The sequence below is a fragment of the Peromyscus eremicus genome, chromosome 8b, assembly GCF_949786415.1.
Source record: "Peromyscus eremicus chromosome 8b, PerEre_H2_v1, whole genome shotgun sequence".
NCBI classification, from domain to species: Eukaryota; Metazoa; Chordata; class Mammalia; order Rodentia; family Cricetidae; genus Peromyscus; species Peromyscus eremicus.
In genome coordinates this window covers 37,066,072-37,090,013 of record NC_081424.1, presented here as the reverse complement: position 1 = coordinate 37,090,013, position 23,942 = coordinate 37,066,072, and the positions used below count along the sequence as shown (strand labels likewise).

The window sequence follows — 23,942 nt, the reverse complement described above, 5'->3', positions numbered from 1 at the left end:
ACATTTCTAAATCTGTATTTATACAGACAATAATGGTTTCCTTTCCCAGTCCGTGACACTTGGATCTTCTTACATGGATTTATAAATCAGTCATTATCTTAGGAATCTTAAAGGTTAAAAAGAGCAACCGTGCAGGCTGGGAATGAAGCTTGGTAATGGAGCCCTTTGCTAGCCCCACCCTAAGCTCCATGCCCCGTATTAGAAAAAAACAGTGTGTTATAAAACTCAACATTCATGGTATTTTGAGAGAATAAACAGTCAATGCAGTTTACAGAACCTAAGTGCTGGGTTAATCCTTTAGAACGATTTATCATTTCACACAAGGCAGAGAACAAAGACGAGACCAGAAAACAAGGTACTGCTTAAATGTTATGTTCCCCAACCCCGCTATTAAGTGTCTCTTGAGTGAACGTTAAATCATCTAAAAAGAAAAGAGTCCAGCTTGAAACAGGATGGCATGTTCCTGCAGTGGCCCTGACCAGTCATTTCTCCCTTTCTTGACTGAATTCATAAATATCAGTGAGACAGACATGTATCAAGCCTCTGTGGAACGCTTTGTTCCTGCTCAGTGGGTGTGATGGGTGCTTTGGATGGATGCCAGAGTTGAAGGCATGGTCCCCAGACTGTAGCAGAGAGAGAACCTTTCAGAGGTAAGGGCTAGTGAGAGGACCTAATAATGTCACTAGGAACACACCCTTCAAGAGGGATCTTCTCTCATTTCCCAGCTACTGTGAGGTGAACAGACTCATTCTGTTAGATACCATGACATCACCCTGCCATAGACCCAAGAGTATGGGGCCAAGTGTCAACAGAGTGAAATCAGGACCCCAAAGCTTGTAAGTCAATTTTGTTACATGTGGAAAACTGACTGACACACGTTGGCTGTTTTCCCATGGAAATGTTTAGAGGTTTCAAAATGTATTTTAATTTTTTTGTTTTTCGAGACAGGGTTTCTGTGTGTAGCTTTGTGCCTTTCCTGAAACTCACTTGGTAGCCCAGGCTGGCCTCGAACTCACAAAGATCCGCCTGGCTCTGCCTCCCGAGTGCTGGGATTAAAGGCGTGCGCCACCACCGCCCGGCTTAATTTTTATTCATTAATAAATTATATGGAAACTATTCATGCTTTGTTTACAGTACTAAAAGGCTTATTTCCCCCTCCTGCTCTCATAAAGTCTCAAGAATTAGAGTTTTACTTAATTTCTAGTTCGGGTTAGAAACTTAGAAGGAAGTTTTATGGTTGCCATAGCTCGAGTAGATCTCACAGGAAGCTGGAGTAAAGAGGTGAGGGCTGTGATTTTCCTGTTGGAGATAAATCTAAGAAATGTGTTGTTAGCGCTTCAGCTCTCTAGAGAATACAGCTAGGTAAGAAAGACACTTTATTTATTTCTAGAATAAAAGTGTACTTACTCGGAGGAGAAAAGTAACTTTTTGATATCTTATAGGAGCACCTCAACACCAAATCAACAGCAACAATTAATTAAAAAAACAAAAACAAAAACAAAACTTCAACTTGTTACATTTCCTGTCTGAAATGGATTTCTGGGGAGAGATATCTAAATTGTTAAAATTTTCATGATCAGCTCTTAGAGACTATGCTTATGCCTGATAGTGAGTCGGCCTTGATATCAAGCAGGTGGTCTTAATATCAAACATTCAAACTTGAGCAAATGTGAGATTTGAAACTGAACAAAAAACGTAGTAGGATGAACTCATACATATTTCTAGCTTTGGATATCAGGAAAATTACTGTACTTCTTGGGTGGCTGAAAAAAAGCTTGGTCCTGTAACTTGAATCACTTGAAAGTGTTCAGCCTATTCTGTCTTACTTCCTAGATACGGCCATTGTCTTTGTAACTGAACAGTGTGGTCCAGGACCTGAATCTGCTGGGCTTTCATGGGGCCTTCCTAGAGCTACCCCAGATGATGGGAGTGAAATCAGCACCAGACACAGAAACAACTTCCTGAATCAGGTAATGCAGCTGGAAAGCTTGCATTTGTCCAACTTAATACTTGTTTTTAAAATTTAAAAAAGCAATGAGATGTCTAGGTTGCAAATTCACACAGGAATCATTTCAAGAATCAGTACAAAAGGTGGAATTTTCAGGTTCGCTAAGAGATTCTTTTTCCCTTCCTAAATTGGCTTCATTTTGTTCATTTATAAACTAAAAGATCTACCTGTACAACCTCTGGTGATGCATGCTGGGAATCCCAGCTCTTTCCACGCAGAAGCAAAAGGATCAAGAGTTTAAAGTCAGAAAGTTGAAGGCCAGTCTGGGTTATTTGGGAGCCAAACACAAATCAATAAACAAACAAACAAATAATAAATAAGGGGAAAGACCTAGTTGGATTTATTGGAAGTTAGAGTCATTCTAACTTCAAAATTATCCTGTGACTGCATCAGGGAATTTGCTATCAATCAATACCCCAGTGGTCAACACTGGAAACAGAAAATCTGGGTGCCAGAGTTACATCAGGGTTACTGCAGGGTTCAAACCGGAACTCTGCTACACACCAAGACCAACAGCCTTGGTCACATGACTGCCTTCTCCACATTAGCTCTGCATTTGAAAAATGAAATCATAATAGACTCTCGAGTTATTGGGAAGATTAAATGCAATGAATATATGTGATTTGCTTAGAGCAGTGCCAGGCACATAGCAAGGTCCACCAGTAAATACATGTTGGTTATTAACTGGTCACTATGTTGACAGGACAAGGCTTTGCCCAACCCCTCCCCAAGGCTTGTTTATAATTATTCATATTAAAAGATAGAGGCAATTCATGGTTGTTTCCATAATAAAAAGGAAGAGGTCTTTCTTTTATTGTACAAGGGAGTTCAAAATTCCTTTATATATTTATTTGTTTTGTTTTGTTTCCCCCAAATATGTGACTATTGAATTTGAAATCCTAGACACAACCAAGACAGAGATCTTCAAACTACAACCTTCATGAGCATCCTTGACTTCCTTAGAGACTAAATCAAGGTCATCCGAGGACCATGCAGGATTGTGAAGAGTCTCCCTGCTCCAGCAATGTCTTACTCCTCCAGACGGGCTTTGCTTCCATCTGCCTTATACGCTGTAATTCTTGATAAGAGCTGACCTGATTTAGGCAAATGTCCTGGGTGAGTTTCTTCCTCGCAAGACTGTCTCGAGTGGGGTGAATTGGTTTGCGGAGGAATACTAGCAGGTACAGAGAAGGCCAGAGACAAAGCCCAGGTCTCCTGGCCATGAGCTGTGACCATAGCAGATTTTAAACAGATAACAATAAACCAACGCCCCCCTAGAGACTATCTAGGAAATATCAGTAGGCTTTGCTAAGCACAGTTCTTTCTTTTACTTGATAAACACTAGATGCGGGGGTGGGGTAGGGGTGGAGGGGCTGGACCAAGAGCTTAGTGTTGATGATATAAATTCCTCGGAATCTTCATCTCACCTAATATTAACGTCTACAAAAGAATGGATGCTTGCTTTTCTAGGACACATGCCAATTGCTTTTCTAGGGCCACACAATTCATATGTGTCAACTACATGGGATTCAGAGGTAAGAAAGTCCCTACGGCCTAAAGCAACTACTGTAATTTGAGGTTTCCTGGCAGGTTTTTGTTTTGTTTTGTTTTGTTTTGTTTTACCATAAAAATAAATAATACTAACCTGGCTTTTCTGGGCCAGATGCCAAGCTAGCTCCTGTAATTACCCTTTGCCCACTTTCTTTCCTCAAGCTGTTTTAATTAGATAAGAACTCTGCATTCATATCCTTCTGTGAATGGAACCGTGATGTTGCCACGGACCCTTCCAGGACTGATAACGATCCTGCATACTGAGTGCTTTTTCCTTCAGAATAGAAAGGGTTCTGCTCTAAGTACCTGGCTTTCTTCAGGGTACAAAAATGCTTTCCCAGGAGTGGAAGGCTTAGAGAACAATTTTTCAGGCTATTCAATACTCTATCTCTCAACTGGAAACTAGTTCAAGTGACCTGAAGGGGGAATAGAGAAACCGTACCTAGCCTTCTTGTCCCAGATGTTTCTAATGGGGGTAAAGGGGAAACTGTTACTGAGGTGCTCATGAAGGCCACCAAGAAAACGCAGGAGGTAAAAACACACCTGCCCACAAGGCTGACAACCTGAGACTGTGGTGGACCCAGTGTGGAAGGAGAGATCTGATTTCATCTTTTGGGTCTCTCACCACCACATACGTTCCATAGTGTAAAGTGTTCACACATGGGGACACACACACACACACACACACACACACACACACACACACACAGAGGAATAAATAAAATAAGAATAACTAGCCAGGTGGTGGTGGCGCACACCTTTAATACCAGCACTTGAGAGGCAGAGGTGGAGGATCTCTGTGAGTTTGAGGCCAGCCTGGACTACAGAGCGAGTTCCAGGAAAGGCTCCAAAGCTATACAAGAGAAATCCTGTCTCATTAAAAAAAAAAAAAAAAAAAAAAAGGAATGACTGAATTGTTCGGTTGTAATGGATCAATATCTTGAAGCCAGTTCCTCCACCCTACACTGTTTCTGTAGTCTTTGAACAAACCATCCAAGGAAACAAATGTCCCACGGTCACAAAACTATGACATTCACTGACCTTCACCATTTTACCAACAACGTGTGTGACTTCTGCGTCAGCAGAATTACAGTGCCCACTGTGTCTTACAATCAGGCCTTGTGCTCAGACAAAGTTCCGTTCTAGTACTAATTGATCTCCTACAATGCAAAGTCCTGTAAGCAACCACTCGATTTCTAGAAGCTTCTTTCCGTAGCTTACCTAGTTTTGTTGTTGTTTTAACTTAGCATGGCTTGGAGCTGTATATGTCAAACTTGAAATCTACCTTATTACCTTTCCAATGTCTGCCATATTCCATTAGACAGCTCTAGCATCATTTAACTACTTATGGACTCCCAATCTTTTGCTCTGGAAGTCAACTCTGGGTGGGATTTCACACATATGAATGTCTCTATAAGACCTATTGTTATACATGGAATTACAGGGCCAAAAAAAAATTTTTTTTCGCCTATGGAAGGGAGGAGGCTGGTGGTGCTGCTCACTTTCTGTCCATTGTGGCTGCCTCTTTTTGACCAGCAACACCTGAGAGCTGTTTCCACAAGTGAAAAGGAAATCTTCCACATCATAAGTGGGGTGGAATAGGCTTTTATGCTTAAAGGGCTATATTTTTCCCCCACATAACACTGTTATTGATTCTCTGGGAGTTTCACATCGTGCACCCCAATCACAATCCCTTCTCAGTCCTCCAGGTCCAGCCCCACACCCCATCCTCTACTCTCACCCCCCTGGCCGTTTTTATTTTCTTTTTCTCTAGCCACAAGGCCTTTGTGTTGAGCACTGGTCTCTTTTTGTTAAAGTATGTGGACCATTTTGTATAGGGAAATTAGTTCTCATTCTGAGTTGTAAACTGCAAACATATAAGCACATTTATAGAATATGTAAATTTAGTCTTTTACCTTTGCATATGGGGTGGCTTTCCAAGCAGAGCCTTTAAAAAAAAAAATGTTCTGTGGCTTCTGGGTTTGTATCATAGTCAGAAAGTTTTGCCCTACAATTTTCTTCACAACATTTTATGAATGACTTTTTCACATTTAAGTATTTGGCTCATCTGAACCTTATTGTCTTTTAGTCTGTGGAGTAGAAATCTAACTTTATTTTATTTCTCCAGTGGCGATCCAATAGCATTTATGGATGACTGTGTCGTCTCCAGGGCAGTTCATCATGTACTAAATTTGTCTGTGCATTTTAATTCACTGCAGGATTTTCTGGTCTGTGCTGCTGATGTTTTACCTGTTCCTATGCAAATAAGTTGTTTTTACAATCACAATGGTGTGGTAGGTCATGACATCTGATGGAATATTGCTTTTAGATTTTTCTCACATGTGTGGTGTATGTACATACATTTTGCATGCACGTGCAAATATGTGTATATGCTTGGAGGTCTGAGGCTGGCATTGAGAGTCTTTCACATAATCTATCTACCTTATTCATTGAGACAAGGTCTTTCAGGTGAACTCAGAGCCCCGTGTTCCTGATAGTCTGGCAGGCTAGCTTGCTTCTGGGACCCCTCATCTCTAGCTTTTAGGATGGAATTGCACCATGACCCGACCACATCTACATGGGATCTGGAGATCCGAACTCTGGACCTTTACGGTTGATCAGTAAGCACTTTTGCCTCTGGGTCATCTCTCTCCAGCCATTATTTTACTTTTTAATCTAGAATTCTCCTCGCTGTTATTGTTTTATTTATTTTTTTCACATGAACTTTAGGGTCTATTTATTTAGTTCCTCTTCTATCAACAAAATCAATTAGTTTGTTTTAGAGGGAGTCTGCAAACCTATCCGTTAAATTAGGAGGACTATATACATTTTTATGAGATTTTTGTCTGTTTATTGAAGACTAAGATATGTCTTTGCATTTAAGTATTTTTGTGTCTCTGTAGTATTTTGAACTTTTTATGTAAGGCAGACAATAGAAAGAGGATAATGATAGTACCTACCTGTTCTGTTTGGTATTTTTGTTTGTTTGTTTTTTGTCTACTTGACCCAAGCTAGAGTTATTGGAGAAGAGGAACTTCAACTGAGAAAATTCCTCCCTCAGATTAACCTATAGGCCAATCTGGTGGGGCATTTTCTTGATGAATGATTGATGTGGGGGAGCCCAGCTCACTGTGGGCAGGGCCACCACCGGGTTCCTGGTCCTAGGTTGTCTAAGAAAGCAAGCTGAGCAAGCTGTGGAAAGCAAGTCAGTAAGCAGCATTCCTCCATGGTCTCTGCTTTAGTTCCTGCTTCCAAGTTCCTGCTTTGGGTTCCTAACCTGACTTTCTCAATTATGTACTGTAATGCAGCAGTGTAAGCTAAATAAACCCTTTCCTCCCCGAGTTGCTTTTGGTCATGGTGTTTATCACAGCAGCAGAAACCCTCACTAAGACACTTCCTTAAGGAGTTCTTGCAAGGTTTAAGTCAGGATAATATAGAGTGCCTTAGTAGAACATGTAACATACAGTCAGATACACAATGTATGACAAATGTACACTTCTCGCCATATCCCGGAATTTGTGTGAGTAATCCAGTAAGATAAATCGCTCTTTCAATAATGTCAAATTTCCATGGCTGTGACTCATAATTGGCTCTATCACTGAAGGAGAAACTCTTTCCTGCTTGTCCCACACTCAGGTATATCCCCCCCATCTTTGGTGTATGTTCGTGGAAGGTATCTGTGGGCACCCTTGTTGACTTGAATTAAACCGGCTATGGCTGCCCCACTGGCATATGGCGGTTATCAGCACCCAGGAAGAAATGCCTGTGTAGAACTCATTGTTCATCATACAGGAAGTTTGGATGGTCATCTCAGCTCTGTGCTCCATGTCCGTGCAGTTCATAAGCCTCACGCACGCAGTATGCTCAGCACCCTGCTTAGTGTTAGACTTTCTCATATGTAATGTGGTGAATTGAATAATGAAGTTGGTGTCATCATCCCATTTTACAGTTAAAATAACTCCCAGTCTAGGTCACAGATCTAACCTGATGATGGAGATCCAGTTGTTTCTGAAGTTGGTGCTGCTGACCAGTGTTTATCAGATTCGGAAGAAATTAAAACCAATGGCCAGCAAGGTGGCTCCATGGGTAAAGCTGTTTGCCACAAAAGGCCTGACAGTTTGATTTCAATCCCAAGGACCCTTGTAAAGTTGGAAGGAGAAAAGCAACTCTGCAAACTTGTCCCCTGACCTCTGTGCCATGGCGGGATGCACACCTACATATGTGCATCATTCGACCATGCATATACACATAACAATGAAAAGAATAAAATCAACTGTAAAATATATTGTAATGTATGTGACTATGCAGAGCACACTCATCTGCTGCAGAAGCATGATTATGTCAGACATGAGTATGTACATTCTTTCTTTCAATAAAACCACACCTTGGCCAAGGACTGTGTAGTTCCTGGTTTGAACATCAGCCTGAAAAAGCCCTGGGAAATTGACCTTTTTTTTTTTTTTTTTTTTTTTTTTTGATACATTTGCTTTCAAGGGTCAAGATGTATATTTCCACATCATCTGAAAAATACCACAGGAATAGTCAGGGCTACCCTATCTTGTATTTGCCTTCATGTTTAGACATCTTTATTTGGTGAAAAACTTGTAATACTTCCATTTGGCACAGATAACCTCTTCAATCTAATTACAAATTTGCAAAAAAAAAAGTTCACAAAATGACTTATTCCCTAAGGGAAGAGGCATGTGGAGCTCACGGATCAAGGGAAATAGATTTGCCAAGGGAAGAGCATTCTCCAGGAATCTCTGCATGTGTCACACAACAAGGACACCCCTCCAGTCATACATGGCGAATGAACAAAGCCAGAATTCCTAGTTTCCATTGGTGCCACCCACGCAAGCTTGCTTACAGCTAAGGAAAGAATTCGGGTTTGTCACTAGAAAGTAGAAAGAGATGCCCTGTCACAGAGGAGCTGGGCCTGGGAGCTAGCCCTGGGAGAGTGGGTCAGGCATTTGAAAGTCAACATCATGTTGAGGGTCGGACAGAGAAAGGCCCAGAATCTGGGTGTGGGAGTATGTGGGCACCCAGAGTTCCCGAGTTGGCAGAGAAATGGGGAGCTAAGTTGGGTGTCAGAGGACCTTCTTTCTAAAAGAACATATCTAGGATTTACTCTCAGATAAGGTGGATCATCTAGTGTGTCAGCAAGGTATTAGATACTTGGGTAAAAGAACTCAATCACTTGAGTACAAAGAGAAGGTTCCTAAGAACCATGTGTCTCTCTGTTTCATTGCCAGGATGTTTTCAAGAAGAGTCCCCCTGGTTGTCACATAGGACTCTCTCAATTGCGCATTTGTTGAGTGAATACATGGGGCATAAGGTTGTCACCCAGTTTCTGAATATAGGGCAGGTGGTGACAGTAGTTCTTTAAGAGGTGATGACTTGATGCTGAGTCACCTGAAGGGTGACTAAGGACACACTTATCCCCAAACCTGGGGTGGGGTTGAACCTGCAATTGTAGGGGAAATTAGGGGGATGGGGAATAAACAAGGGGATAGTTCCTTGTTCATTAACAGCTTCCTGCTATCATTGCCTCTTAATTTCTGATCAATCACCCTGAAAAATGCTTTGCTACTTTCCCCAGCTTTTATGGAGCCAACACAAGACTCTAATTAGGGGTGCTATACATGGCTCACACGTGCACAGTTTTTTGGGAGCTACCATCCAGCTGGAATGCTGTTTTTCCAAAACAAAGTTTCTCTGTGTAGCCCTGGCTATCCTGGAATTCTCTCTGAAGACCAGGCTGGCCTCGAACTCAGAGATCCGCCTGCCTGGGATTAAAGGCTTTCATCATCACTGCCCAGCTTGGAATGTATTTAATATATCTACGGGGCTGACATTGTCAAGTCTAATATGCCTAGGACCTCTCTCTGTTCCTTCAAGTAGTCTATAAAGGAAGATATTATTGGATCCAGATCACCTAATAATCTAGTTGTCCAAGGCTCCATGGATAGAAATTATCAGGAGTGCCAGACTCCACCATCTTATCCAGACCTCCTTGAGATGGGTCCCTCACTTGGAAGCTCCTAGGTGAGGCTGCTGGTGGTGGTCCCTGACACACACATTGAGTAACAAGAGTCTACAGCCAAGTCAGACAGGAAATGTTTTCAGATTTGTGGACCTCGTGGTCTCTGTTTTTATCAACTACAGCAGTAGTACCCAAGCTTCACTCTTCCATGTGTGCATGAACGAGTGTGACAGCATGCCAGTAAAGTTCCCTTGGTGGAATTTTATGTAATCTTCATGTGTCACAAAGTTTTATTGCCCTTTTTGTTTTAGTTATTTAAGTGGAAAAAAAACAAAGAAACAAACAAACATCATCAACAACAACAAAAACCTGGGGCTGTGTGTGGGGGTCAGTGTTGATTCTCACTTTGCCTGTGTAAAGCCCTCACCGCTGCAAAGAAATAGAAAAAAAAAATGTGAAAACCTTACCAGCTCCTGGCCCATAGTTCCTTCACCCCCAGTGTGGAATGTTCAAGGGCTTTGATATCAAGGGGTGAATAATTTTCAGAGAAGACGGGAAGTCCATTCTGTAACACTACCACCATGACAGGTGGCAGGCAGATGGCCAAGATGAACAAATTACCCTCATATATCCTGATTTGCCTCTGTGACAAATGTGACTGCTCCAGGACGGTGACATTGTAACTTTATAACTCAGTGCTTCAGTTTCTTCATGTACAAAGTGAAACTAGAAAGTACCTACCCACAAGCTTATTGCTAACAAAGAACGCTATTGCAAAGAAAGAATGCAATCCATCTACATAATACTTTCGTGATATCTGGAAGAGTTGAAGTATAATGTAAGAATTATAGGATTAACATCAATGTTTCAAACAATACCAGAGGACAAGGGTTCCCCTGGACATGAGTGGACCTTAGAACCAACCAGCCCAAAGGGACCTGCTTGAGAATTTGTGAATCAACAGACCATGGTTGGAAACAACTATACAATTTTGAGGAAGGCGCTTTAGGAACTGGGGGCTAAGTAGTCTGTGAGTGTGAGTGAGATCTGTGAGGCATCCTTCTGAAAATGTTTTTTCAGAGTGAACAAGGAGACCCTTGGGAGAAAGGTTGGCAAAATACAAGATTAATATGGATGCCATAAAGACAATTAGGAGCTGACAGAATTCACTGTGTGCTTGGTGCTTCACAAGCAGTACCCTAGTCAACTCTCACCATCACCTAGTCAACTCTCACCATCACATAGTTAACTCTCACAACCACTTAGCTAACGCTCACCATCACCTAGTCAACTCTCACCATCACCTAGTCAACTCTCACCATCACCTAGTCAACTTTCACCATCACTTAGTTAACTCTCACAACCACTTAGTTAACGCTCACCATCACCTAGTCAACTCTCACCATCACCTAGTCAACTCTCACCATCACTTAGTTCACTCTGATAACCACTTAATTAATGTTCACCATCACCTAGTTAACTCTCACCATCACCTAGTCAACTCTCACCATCACTTAGTTAACTTTCACAACCACTTAGTTAACGCTCACCATCACTCAGTTAACTTTTACAATCACCTTGATAACTTTCACCATCACCTAGTTAACTTTCACCATCACTTAGTTAACTCTCATAATCACCTAGTTAGCTCTCACTATCACCTAGTTAACTCCCACAACCACTTAGTTAACTCTCACAATCACCTAGTTAACTCTCATAACCACTTAGTTAACTCTCACAACCACTTAGTTAACTCTCACAATCACCTAGTTAACTCTCACAACCACTTAGTTAACTCTCACCATCACTTTACAAGCTGGTACTATTACAGTCCCCACTGACCAGATGTGTTATGATATATAAATATGTTCCATGTGAAAACAGAAATTGCATATTCTCATGTGTCACACAAGCAACCATGCCACAGTTTTGGCCTCTACACACAGAACTGTACAAGTTCAGACTATATTCTGCATCTCCATGTAGATTCATTTCCAGAAGCGGACAGGGGTGGCAAATGTATTTCTGTCTGTCTTCTGCGTGGGTGATGATGCTGGCCTCACTGGGGATTGTGCACAGGCAATCTGAAACAGAAAGATGCCTATTGTGGATCAAAAGGAAATGCCAGTTGAAGCAGATCTCCTGAAATTAGTGCCTGTGATTACTCGGATCCTATGAGTCTACACAAAACTTTGGGTGATTCCCCACCTTATGACTGTTGTGTTTTCCCATCAGTAGTCTTTTAAGAATTGAACACATCTTTGAAAGTTGAATTTGGAACAGGAATTTTTAATAAGGGTATTCCCAACCTCTTCACCTCAGGTGATGCGCACAGGAACATCAAGCTGCCCATATTTGGTAACTTCCTCCAGTCAGATGAGATTTCCTGGATAACACAGAATTGCCCACACTGTGTGTCTTCAGTAACAGGAAGAAGACCTAACTTCCAATATTATATTACATTTTCTCAGTTTTTTAAAGAATGAAACCCAAACTGTCTGCCTTAAAGATGCATGAGAAACTGTACATACAAGCTTTTACCAGGATCCATTGTCAGCCCTCAGTCCTAACCAGAACTATCTCAGATTCTCTAAATTCTCTGAGGAGTCCTTCTAGCTGATTGGAAACGATGTGCCCCTCCCACGGCCTCCTAAGGGATGATGCATGTGTGGATCTTGGATCGTAGCCCTCCTATTACTGCTATTTTATTAACATAATGGCAGTGATCTCTCAACCACACAAACAACTGCTTCTAAGTCTCGTTTTGTTCTGTTCCATTGAGAGAGGGTCTCATGAGCTGAAGCCGGCTTTACATCCCTAATCCTCCTGTCTCTACCGCCACCCCACCCCACCCCACCCCCTTAGAATATAGATACATGGTGTCATTTTTGGGATATTTGAAGTCCAAATACAGATTTCTTTGAAGTTACCTTCCTTCCTTCCTTCCTTCCTCTTTTTCTTTTCTTTTCTTTTCCTTTCTTTTCTTCTCTCTCTCTCCTCTCTCTCTTATTTCTTGCAGTTTTTTAAAAACAATTGTGTTATTTATTTTTAATTACTTTTAAAAATAACTTAAAATACTTTTGATGAAATATACCTTAAAACACATGGCTTAAAACAAAGCTTGTTAGATTTATACATAATATACAGCCAAGAAAATAATTGGAAATAGTTGTTTGGTTAAGTGAGACTCACAGGAAAGGTCTGGAATTTATTTATCAGTGCTTTGTAGCCGTCTATTAGTGTGTTGAAGGAGGCAGGGCAATCCGTTAGGAAAATACACTGAATACCAAGAATGAGAATTTCCACCTTCTGTCCAGCTTTCCTCATAAACAGCCTATGACCTTAAGTAACTGGCTTGGACCACATCCTTAGAGCAGTCAAATGTTGCTCTGTCTTCTAGGAAGGATTTGTTTCTAGTCCAACCCAAATATATTCTATTAGGCAGTGCTCACTGGAAACTAGAAATAACAAATAAGAAAATGGTCTCTAAAATATAGTCTCTTTCAAAGCTGAGTCTGAAAAGACTTCTTGGCATAAAGTGAATTCTAAAGGTGTTTGGATTTTTTACTTGTTTGTTTTTTATTTTTTGAAACAGGGTTTCTCTGTGCAGTGCGGGCTGTCCTGGAACTCCCTTTGTAGACCAGGCTGGTCTTGAACTCATTGCGATCCACCTGCCTCTGCCTCCTGAGTGCTGGGATTAAGGGCATGCACCACCACTGCCTGGCTCCAGGTATTTGGATTTTGGACATTCAGGACTTAGACAACACAAAGAGCACATTGTGGGAAATAAACTAGTAATTTAGGTTATTCAATATTTGATTTCTCTTGGCTTGGTAAGGGATTAACTATCCATTTTGGGATATGTGTTACTCCCAAGAACATATGCTGAGAAATCCAGAATAACATCTATTACAGATAACTTTATAGCTAGCATATGCTGTAAGAACTCAATGGTTGAGATGTGGGTAGTGGCACATCCCTGGAATCCCAGCACTCAGGAGGCAGAGGCAGGAGGATTGTAAGTTTGTGGCCAGTCTGAGCTATACTGTGAAAGCCTGTTTCAGCAAAGGAAAGAATAGGAAGGAAAGGGAAGGGGATGGGAAGAGACAGAGAGGAGGAAGAAGGAGGAAGAGGAGGAGAAGGAGAGGGAGGAGGTGGAGGAGGAGGGAGGAGAAGAAGGAATTTGAAGGAGAACATAACAGTGAGAGAAGAAATGTCTAGGCTAGAGGCTCAGAGGAATTGAGAAACCTCTTGGTACTGAGTGACGGGGAAGTTGGGAAGCCTACTGAAAGTCAAGGGCCTTCCAGGTGAGGGAAATTAGGTTTCCCACAGCAGGAAAATGAAGCCAGTAATTGCATAAAGAATAAGAACTGTAACTGGACCCGAACAGAGAACCGGGATTCCACAGTCCACAGAAGCCACCAGACAAGAGACCAGAGTGGCTGAAAAGTGTAACAATCCTACTCCTCTCGAGTCCTAGGATTACAGATGTTGGCCACCACACCTGACTTCTTTAGAGTCTTAATTCAGGAACTTGGCCATTTTGTCATATAATGAAGCATGTTAAACTATTTATCTCTAAGTCAACTTCAACACTTAATCTAATATTTTATTTACATAATACCGTTTCAGCATTTTTTTTTTCTTTTTGCAAAATAATGAATACGGGAACACCGGCAGTCATCATGCTCTGTTTTGTAACTATGGACATGTTGTGACTAACCAACTCAGACTTCCACTGACATGCCTTCCCTGCCATCGTGTGCTGTACCCTCAAATTATGTGTATGTGTGGGTGTGGGAGGGTGGGTGTGGAGGGAGTGTGCATGTGTGGGTGTGAACTTAACACAATTGCCCTGGACTACTTCTGTTTCTATGGACCCAAAGGTAAACAAAAGATCCCACATTGCACTCTCTCAGGGTCTACATTGTCCTGGACCACAGGTAGACAGGGTCTATCTTCAGAAAACTTATCCCTTGAGGTTGACGGTCAGCAAATCATTGCAAAATATTGAGCTGATGTTGGGGCGAATACTAAGAGGTACTAGATCCTTTGGGGGAAGTCGAAAGAAGGGTTCCAACACAGAGCTGGGGCCTGAGGATTTGGGGAAAGTCTCCCTGGGGAAGTGATTTTTCAAAATGAGGTCTGAGCACAGTGGAGGAAGGGGGAGCAGCAGAAGAAGGGTGTTAAAACTTCTCAGAAGAGGAAATTGCGTTTGCGAGGGCTCTGAGGTGAAGCAGAGTCCAGAACGTTCCAGGAACTGAAAGAAGGGCCAGCTGGGCTGGAGGGGCAGGGCAGACCCGCAACATCTGAAGGGACACTTTGGCAAGCAGATGGTATCTGACTGTAGAGACTGCAGCGAGGCTTTCTTTCACGATACTTCTCTATCTTTCCTGAAGCTTTTTACTCCGCCCCTCCCATGCATACATCACAGTCCCTTCAACATCCACACTTACAGACTTGTAACACTAAACCCTCAAACTCCGGGCATTTCTCAGTGTCTTCGTGGGATTGGACCCAAGACTCGTTACGAATAGCAACATTTGAGACTACTCATGAATCTTATAGAAAATGCATGGCATTTGCATGTAAGTCAAGCACAACCTGCCATACACTGTGAATCATTTCTAGACTACTTATAATACTTAATACAACAGGAGCGCCCTGCAGATAGTTGTTGTATTATGTCGTTTAAGAAACAGTGGCAAAGCTGGGCATGGTGTTGCACGCTCGTCATTTCGGATGTGAGAGGTAGAGGCAGGAGGATCATGAGTTCCAGGCTTTCCTCGACTATACAGTGAATCTGACATCAGCTTGGAATACATGAGATCCGGTTTCATCATCATCAATAATAATAATAATAATAATAATAATAATAATAACCAGTAAAAATCTCTATATGTTCGGACAGGTGCAATATTTTTCCAAATATTTTTATTCTGCGGCTGGTTGAACCTCCTGCTAGCTGAACCCATGCTATGGAGCCCAGAGGTTCAGGGCAGACTGTACTTACATCACATCACATCAGTGCATACCTGCCTCTGAGTGAGACCAGTTCAAGGTTGGCTCAAAGGGCTCCACCTCTGTCGTCTTAAAAGCTAACACTTTCTATTCTGACCTTAACCCTCACCCAGGAACTGTGGTTTGTCCTCCCCGAACCTTGGTCCCCTTCACTACTTGCAAGCCCACGGTCTAGGGGACTTTCCTCCCATTTTTTGTCCACCGGCACAAAGCTGGAGCTCACCTCTTTTTCATGACTTTACTCCGACCCTGGTGGTGCCTGGTCACCACTGCTGATTGACGGCTTACTCCATTCCTTTCACCTACTTTCTTTCAGGCTTCATCGCCCCACCCCCTGCCCCCCACCCCCTCGAGGCTGCTCCCCTACTGGGCTACCTTGGCAGGAGCCCAGGCCTCTGCCTGACTTGTTTTTCACTTTCTGTGGAGACACTGGCCAAACGCGAGTAATTGCCCCAACTTAGCCTCGCTCTTTCACTTTCCTTCTGTCTAGTCAAAGAGCTATTTCCTGGCTTTGGGTCCTCACCTGCCTTGCCAAATGGAATTCTTCCAATCTTTCCTCCACACGTCCTGCGATGGGAGATATATAACCTTGACACTGCTTTGTTTGAAATTGGCCAATGACTTTCCTTCCCAAACAAGGAAAAGTCCAACCTCCTTATGGAGAAAACAGAGCCACGGTGGCCTGGCCCTGGCTCACATCTGCAAACCTTCTGCCCGGACAGGACATGCCACCAACTTCTGGTCTATTCCACCCTTGAATCTCGCACACTGGCTGTTCTAACTTGCTCGCGTCCTCTAGCCTCCGTGCAACAGCCTGTCTCTGCACGCTGTGCAATCTGGTTGGGTGTCTTTTCTCCACGCACGTGACTCCCCATACACTTGATAGCCTGTAGAACTCAGCACACGAACTACAGGAAGGCCTTCCTCAATCACTGCTCTCCTGCACGCACAGGCGCTCCTGACCACTCCTTCCGCCATGCGCTCCCCTCCGTGGACAGCACCATCCCAGGAATAACTTAGCTCCAAAGCCCTCTTCTTCAACATGGTTAGAAGCCACTCAAAATCCAAACTGAAGTGTTGCTTGTCTTTACACGAATGGTGCTCAGCATGGCTAGTGGCCTGTCGTGAGCACTCAGGACAATCCCCAACTTCACAAATGATCTTACTGGTCATCTTGCTGAGTTTCACTACTTCTAAGGTAAGAGTCTCCAATCTTCCCTTCTCCTCCAGAGAGGAATCTTCTATCTCCGGTATCAGTCGAGTTTTTGTTTCTATAGCAACATATATGAGGCAGGCTACTTTATAAGGAAAAGAAGTTTCTTCAGTTCCCTGTCTTGAAAGTTGGAAGTCAAAGTCACGCGGTTTGAGTCTGGATAGAATCCTTTGGCTGTATAATATCATGGTGGGATATCAGGAGCAGGCAAGTGATTACATCCCTAACCAGGAGCTGAAAATGGGCCGTGCCTTCCAATCCTTTCTAAGAATACTTGCAGTTGGATTTTTTCTTTTAATCTGTGAGGGCCCACCACCCAACTCCCAAATAAATACAGAGACTTATTCTCACTTATGAATGCCCAGCCTTGGCTTGGCTTGTTTCTAGCCAGCTTTTCTAACTTAAATTATCCTGTTTCGATTTAGCTACATTTTGCCTCTGAGATTTTTACCTTTCTTTATTCTATATATCATTCTTTCCTTCTTATTCTGTGGCTGGCTGGGTGGCTGGCCCCTGGCATCCTCCTCTCCTTCTCCTTTTCTTGCTCCTCGATCTCTTCACTATATTTCTCCTCCTACTGATTCTCTCTGCCCTCCAATCCTGCATGATCCTTTTTCCTGCTTAGCTATTGGCCATTCTGCTCTCTACTAGACCAATTGGGTGTTTTAGGCAGGCAAAGTAACACAGCTTCACAGAGTTAAACAAATGCAACATAAAAAAATGCAACACATCTTTGTATCATTAAACGAACATTCTAGAGCATAAACAAATGTAACATATCCTAAACTAAGATTCCACACCACATACTCTTCTAGTAACCTAAGGACCTCCCACAGGACCCCACCTCCTGAAGGTTCCACCACCTTTCCATAGAGCCAAGCTGGGGATGGAGCCTTTAACACAGGAGCCTTGGGGAGAAGACAGCCTAGTTTGTATTCTGTTGCTATGTTAACACCATAACCAGAAGCAGCTTAGGGGAGGAAAGGGTTTATTTGACACTTTCAGGTCACAATCCAGCACTGAGGGAAGCCAAGGTAAGAACCAAAGCAGAATTGAAGCAGGAACTATGGAGGGATGCTGCTTACTGGTCATCTTTCTCAGTCAGTTTTCTTATACAAGCCTGGACCATCTGCCCAGGGGTTGCACCATTCAGTGGGTTGGGCCCTCTCATGTCAATCAACAGTCATAATAGTCCCCACAGACAGAGCTACAGGGAGATTTGATCTGGGCAGTCCCTCACCTGGGACTCTCTCTTCCCAGACGACTCTTGGTTGTGTCAAGTTGACAATAAGAACTAAGCAGGACAGGGGGTGTTTAAATTACGCCCCCAGCCACACTCCTCTGATGTCCCTGATGCTTTCCTAGGTTGGCCCTAACCTTGGTGCCCAGGACCTATCACATCGCCACCTCTTGAACTTTGTCCCCTAACTCACAGCTGCTGCCTTTCACTTTCTGTTCCTTGGGCTCTGTTGTCCTTTCTTCTTCTACAGATAAGCTCTTTCTCTCCTAGAAGATGAAACAGATCCACTCTCCTCACTCGCTTTGATCGTTATGTCTACAGTAGTTTTCCGTCACACCTGTCCCTGTCGTTATTTTCTGACTTGTTTTTCTTTTGTGTGTGTGATGTGTGTGTGTGTGTGTGTGTGTGTGTGTGTGTGTGTGTGTGTGAGAGAGAGAGAGAGAGAGAGAGAGAGAGAGAGAGAGAGAGAGAGAGAGGTGGGTTTGAAATGTGTATGTCTCTCTGTGTGGTATGTGTGTGTGATGTATGTGTCTGTGTGTATGTGATGTGTGTGTGTGGTGTATGTGTGTGTGAGATGTGTGTGATGTGTGTGTGTGTCTTTGTGTGTGTGAGAGAGAGAGAGAAAAAGGGTGATGATGGTGGTGCTCAGACACCAACCTGTGGGAGTCAATTATTTTCCTCTACCATACGGGTTCCAGGGGTTGAACTTAGGTCCTCAGGCTTGGCAGGAAGTGCTTTCACCTACTGAGCCGTCTTGCTGCCTCCACACAGTATCTTTACTGCATTTGCCACAACACTATTGTCTTATTTCCCTCTTTAACTCCTACTGCCCCTGTTACAGTAGGTTCTGTAAGGGCCAGTCCGCGATGTCTCCCGCCATGCCCTGTGAGGAGGCACACGTTGTTTATATGTTAGATAAACAAACACATTAAGTGAATACAGAAACCAACCTGTTCTCTGTCTTTGCCTTATACTCTGGATTCCGTATCTTCAATTCTCTTCCCAGTGTATTCTGGCTCCCATAAAACTGTTAGCACTGAAGTTGCTCCTTCATGATTTGAAACTGACTGCTTTATTACCAAGCCCGGCAGCCTAGATAGTTCTGCGGGATTTTATAAACCTTTGAAATTGTCTTACTTGTTTCTGAGTGAATGTAGTGCCTTAGTTGTGTTTTTCTGTTTGTTTATTTGTTTCTGATGGCTTCTCTTGCCCTTATGTCTTGGCCCTTTTCCTTCACTGGGTTTCTTAACCGTTCCTGGGTAGAGGGTCTTTCCTCACACTACATGACCCCTTTGTCTCTCCCATTCTGGAGGTTTGGGGCCTCCATGTACATACACTGCAAAGCTCCAGCCTCTTTCTGAATTCCGGGTTGCCTTGAGATCTTTTTTTTTTCCACCAATGCAGGGCCTGTGGGTAACCCCAGCCCCCCAAGACTAAAGACAAAAACAAAAAATAAAACGAAACAAATAAACAAAAACTAAAGCAAAACCAAGTCTACAAATTTTCCTTCTCTTGGATCTGTATATCAAACTTCAAGAGCATGGTTTCAGAGCCGGAGAGATGGCCCAGAGGTTGAGAGACTGTGTTGTTCTTCCGGAGGACCCAAGTTTGACTCCCAGCACCCATAGCAGGTGGCTAACAAACTCCTGTAATTCCTACTCCACAGGAGTTGACGTCTCTGTCCTCCAAGAGTACCTGCGTACATGTAGCAAACACACACACACACACACACACACACAGACACACACACACACACTCTCTCTCTCTCTCTCTCACGTGCACACACATGCACACACAGCTAAAAATTTAAAAACCCTTTAAAAAGTCAAACTTGAATGGCAATAATAGTATGCTAAAGCAAGCCGTCACTTCCCATTCATATAGACTTCCATAATAAGAATCACCTCTGCTCTTCCTGGCTGCTTCTGCTGGTCAGTTGCCCGGTCCTATCAGCTCCCTTGTAAACATCTGTCTTTAATCTGTATTCTTTGTCATCCAGCCTTCATATAACCCCTAAACAAATCTTCCTGGAACACCAATTTGAAACATCTTATAACTCTTAAATTCCCTTTAAAAACCGTGATTGCAAAATTTTGGGAAGATTAAGAAGAACATATACCATTAAAAACTATATGGATGGTCTATCTGTTAAAAGTGTTTGCTATACTAGCCTGATGGCTCGATTTCCATCCCTGGAAGCCATATTGGAAAAAGAGACCAACTCCTGAATTGTCCTCTGACCTCTACACATGCACCAACACACATGTACAAACACACACACAATAATAGTAAATAAAATAGTTAAACTTCATAACATCACCTTGACTTTGTATTTTTATGAAAGTTTCATTTTGAAGATTCCATTTATTGACCACCAAATCAAGCTATAGACCTCCCCACTAATACCTTGCATACACTCCCAACCTAAGCTCCCACACCTTGATTCTCCACTTACTCTGTTACAGCCACATGACTTCTTGTTACCTATGCTCAGCTCTCTACCTAGAGCAGTGATTCTCAACCTGTGGTCACAAGACCTTTACCAAACCTCTATCTCCAAAAATATTTACAATTCATAGCAGTAGCATAGTTAGAGCAATGAAGTAGCAGTGAAAATAATTTTGTGGTTGGAGGTTACCACAAAATGAAGAACTATATTAAAGGGTCCCCAGCATTAGGAAGGTTGAGAACCACTGATTTAGATCATACAGTTTTCTAATTAAATTCTGATGTGTGTGTGTATGATATACATATATACAGATACATATATGATATACATACATGCATACATACATATGGATAATAGGATATTACTTTGTTGCCCAAACTGGACCTAGGCTTGCAATCTCTTACCTCAGCTTCCTGAGTGTTGGGGTTACAGGTGTAAACTGGTACAAGAGGAGATAAATGGAGAGATGCATTTTAGGGCCATTTCCTTAGAGCTTTGATTTTCAATAAAGTTCATAGCTCAGAAAAATGAGGTCAAAGTTCCCATCTCTATATGTAGCCTGAACTAGCAACACTGAATTTACAACTAGCCCACAACACAAGTCTTTGAAGATGTATTTGTCACTGAGATTTGTGGCGCATGCTGTTCCAGATCAGCCGCTACAGTGATAAGCTCTGTCTTCTGGGTTCGCCGCTGGCCTCCTGTTTTCCAACATCAGTGGGTTCTGGGGTTCAGAATCTAGAGCAGTGGTTCTCAACCTTCCTAATGCTGTGACCCTCTAATACAGCCCCTCATGTTTTGCTGACCCCCAACCATAAAGTTATTTCATTGCTACTTCATAACTGTAATTTAGCTACTGTTATAGACCATAATGTAAATATCTCCTTTGCAGGATATCTGATATGCGACCTCCCAAAGGGATCACGACCCACAGGTTGAGAACCACTGATCTAGAGTACGGAAAATGCCTGGCCCTGCCACTCTTTCTGCTGACGGTGTGAGTCTGTGGAGAGCAGAGGGACCAGTTGCTGTGTGATGTGTGATGGTGATAACTGGTCTTTATTTCTCCTTCCGCGTTGTTACGTACAAGCACTACTCTGTCAGAATGCCATCCTCCCCCCAATCCCCCAGCAGTCAGCCCGCTTGTTCTTATCTTCCCACCATCTTAGAGGGGGCGTATACCTCCAAATCATAAAAATGAGCTGTGTTTGCTACTCTCTTCCATACCTCTCCTCTTGGGCTGCTCACACTCCCTTTCTGTAATGCTATCAAAGGGTGGCAGAATGGTAGGTAGTCTTGCTATAGTAGTACCTGACTGACACCCCTCCCTTACCCAGCTATGGCCATGAGGATATTTGGTCCTTAAGGATGAGCAATTGAAGTATATTTTAAGTCTCTTACCAAGTCATTTTGTTGTGTTTTAATTCAAGAAATTTATTAGAAAAGCAGTACATTTTTAGTTCAACTACTATATCATTACAGAACTACAATAGTGTAGCAGCAGTGTTGTGCACTAACTGGGCTATTCTGAAAAATCTAACAGTATTTATTAATTTCGTTTTTATAGGAAACTGTATTTCAGGGTCAAATAGTCAAAAATATACACAAGGTTTTAGAAATACAACGAATGATACACATTAAGTTTTCAACTTTCTTATAGATGCACATTTGTTTTCATAGACTGGGGATGGATGAGACTTTGGGAAACAGAGGTTTTCAATATGCAAAGTGATGGAAAAATAGTCTCCTTAGTGTCATTGTATTTCTTTATAAAACTAAACATAGCCAGTGTTGCAGATGTAGCTTGGTGATACAAGGCTTTTCTAACATGTTTGTGGCCCTGGGTTTAATTGAAGCATCATATACACACACACACACACACACACACACACACACACAAACGCACACACACAGACAGACATAGACATACACACACACACACACACACACATACACACACACTTGTCTTCTTTCTACAGACAACCCTTCTGCTTATACTTCTCTATGGTCTTATAGAATCTTTAAATATATGTATGTCACATTATAGCATGATATATATTTAGTTACATGTGTATTACTCCATTTAACTGTGATTTACTTAAAGGTAAGGATTAAGGCTTTGTTTCTTAAATGTCCATGTATACTACTCGCTCAATAACACCGTGGTGCAGACAAAGCATTTAGCCAGTTATGGAGGAGTACAAGTAAGTGAGTGTGTAAACGTCTTCATATGGTAAGAAAGTGAGCTGGAGTAGTTAATTTTCGTGCTTGATTAGTGCCTTAGTTTGGATCTTGAGTGTTAGCCCAAAGGCCCAGGGTTAAATGCTAGTCCCCAGAGTGGCATCATTGCTCACTGAACCTCTGTGATGTGAGGCCTAGTGGGAGGCCATTAGGTCTTTGAGGGTATATCACCCTAAAAAGGGGATTGTGGGGTCCTAGACTGTGCTCCCCTTTCTGTTTCTTCTGCCTGGTGGTGAGGGGAGTAGTTTTGCTCTGTTGAACACTCCAGCCACCACTTAAGGCTTCCCCAGTCCCAAAGCAATGGTGATAACTCATCGTGAGCAGAGCCATCCAAAACTGTGAGCCAAAGCAACTTGTCTCCTTGAGAGTTAATTACCACAAGAATGTCACTAAAGTGAGAGCTCACTCATGCTTCAGCACACGTGATTGTCCCCCACAGTCAGTGACGACTTCCAAGTGGCCAACAACCTCTTTCCAGGCAGGCATATGAAGATCGTTTCTGAATCCGAGGGACTGTGAACTCAAGATGTTTGGTTTTGTTCCCTTGGGTATATTACCTGACTCCAGACTTCAAGCATGTTCAGAGCCTCAAGATTTTGTTTGTTTTTGTGTTTCAGGTTTTTTTTTTTTTTTTTTTTTTTTTTTTGTGTGTGTGTTATAAAACCACTCCTCTCTCTTTCCAAAGTTCTAACAATTCTTGCAATGAACTTGGCTACTCTGACAGCCTTCTAAGGGTGGCTTAGGCACTATGATTCCTCAGCGAGGCATGGATCAGGGTTCAGGCAGGTGATACAGACTAGGATACAGTGGCTTTGCCATCATATATGGATAAAGATGAGACCCCCCCTTCCCTTTCCCTTTCCCTTTTCTCCCTTTTTCCTCCTCTCCCCCTCTCCCCCTTTCCCCCTCCCCTCTCCCCCCTCTCCCCCTCCCCTCTCCCCCTCTCCCCCTCCCCTCCCCTCCCCTCCCTTCCCTTCCCTTCCCTTCCCTTCCCTTCCCTTCCCCTACCTCTCTTTTTCTTCGCATTGTTTGTGTGTTTGGAATCCACAGATTATCTTTTGCTATTGCTCTTCACCTTTTCTTTTCTTTTCTTTTCTTTTTCTTTTTCTTTTTTCTTTTTTTTTTTTTTTTTTTGAGACAGGGTCTTTTACTGACCCCAGTTTCCCTGCTAGATCGACAGGCTAGTGAGCAAGCCTGGGATCTTCCTGTCTCTGCCAAGCAGTTCCAGGATTACAG

At 42.7% G+C, this 23,942-nt stretch overlaps 1 long non-coding RNA gene across 1 annotated transcript; it reads right to left on the bottom strand.

Annotated features, from left to right (window-relative positions):
- Positions 1-11,123: 11,123 nt before the first annotated feature.
- On the bottom strand, positions 11,124-15,884 carry LOC131918893 (uncharacterized). Its single transcript, XR_009381122.1, has 3 exons — positions 15,787-15,884; positions 11,860-11,928; positions 11,124-11,626 (listed from the first exon to the last, which is right to left on the bottom strand). It is a non-coding gene; the product is annotated as an uncharacterized LOC131918893 (long non-coding RNA).
- Positions 15,885-23,942: the final 8,058 nt, after the last annotated feature.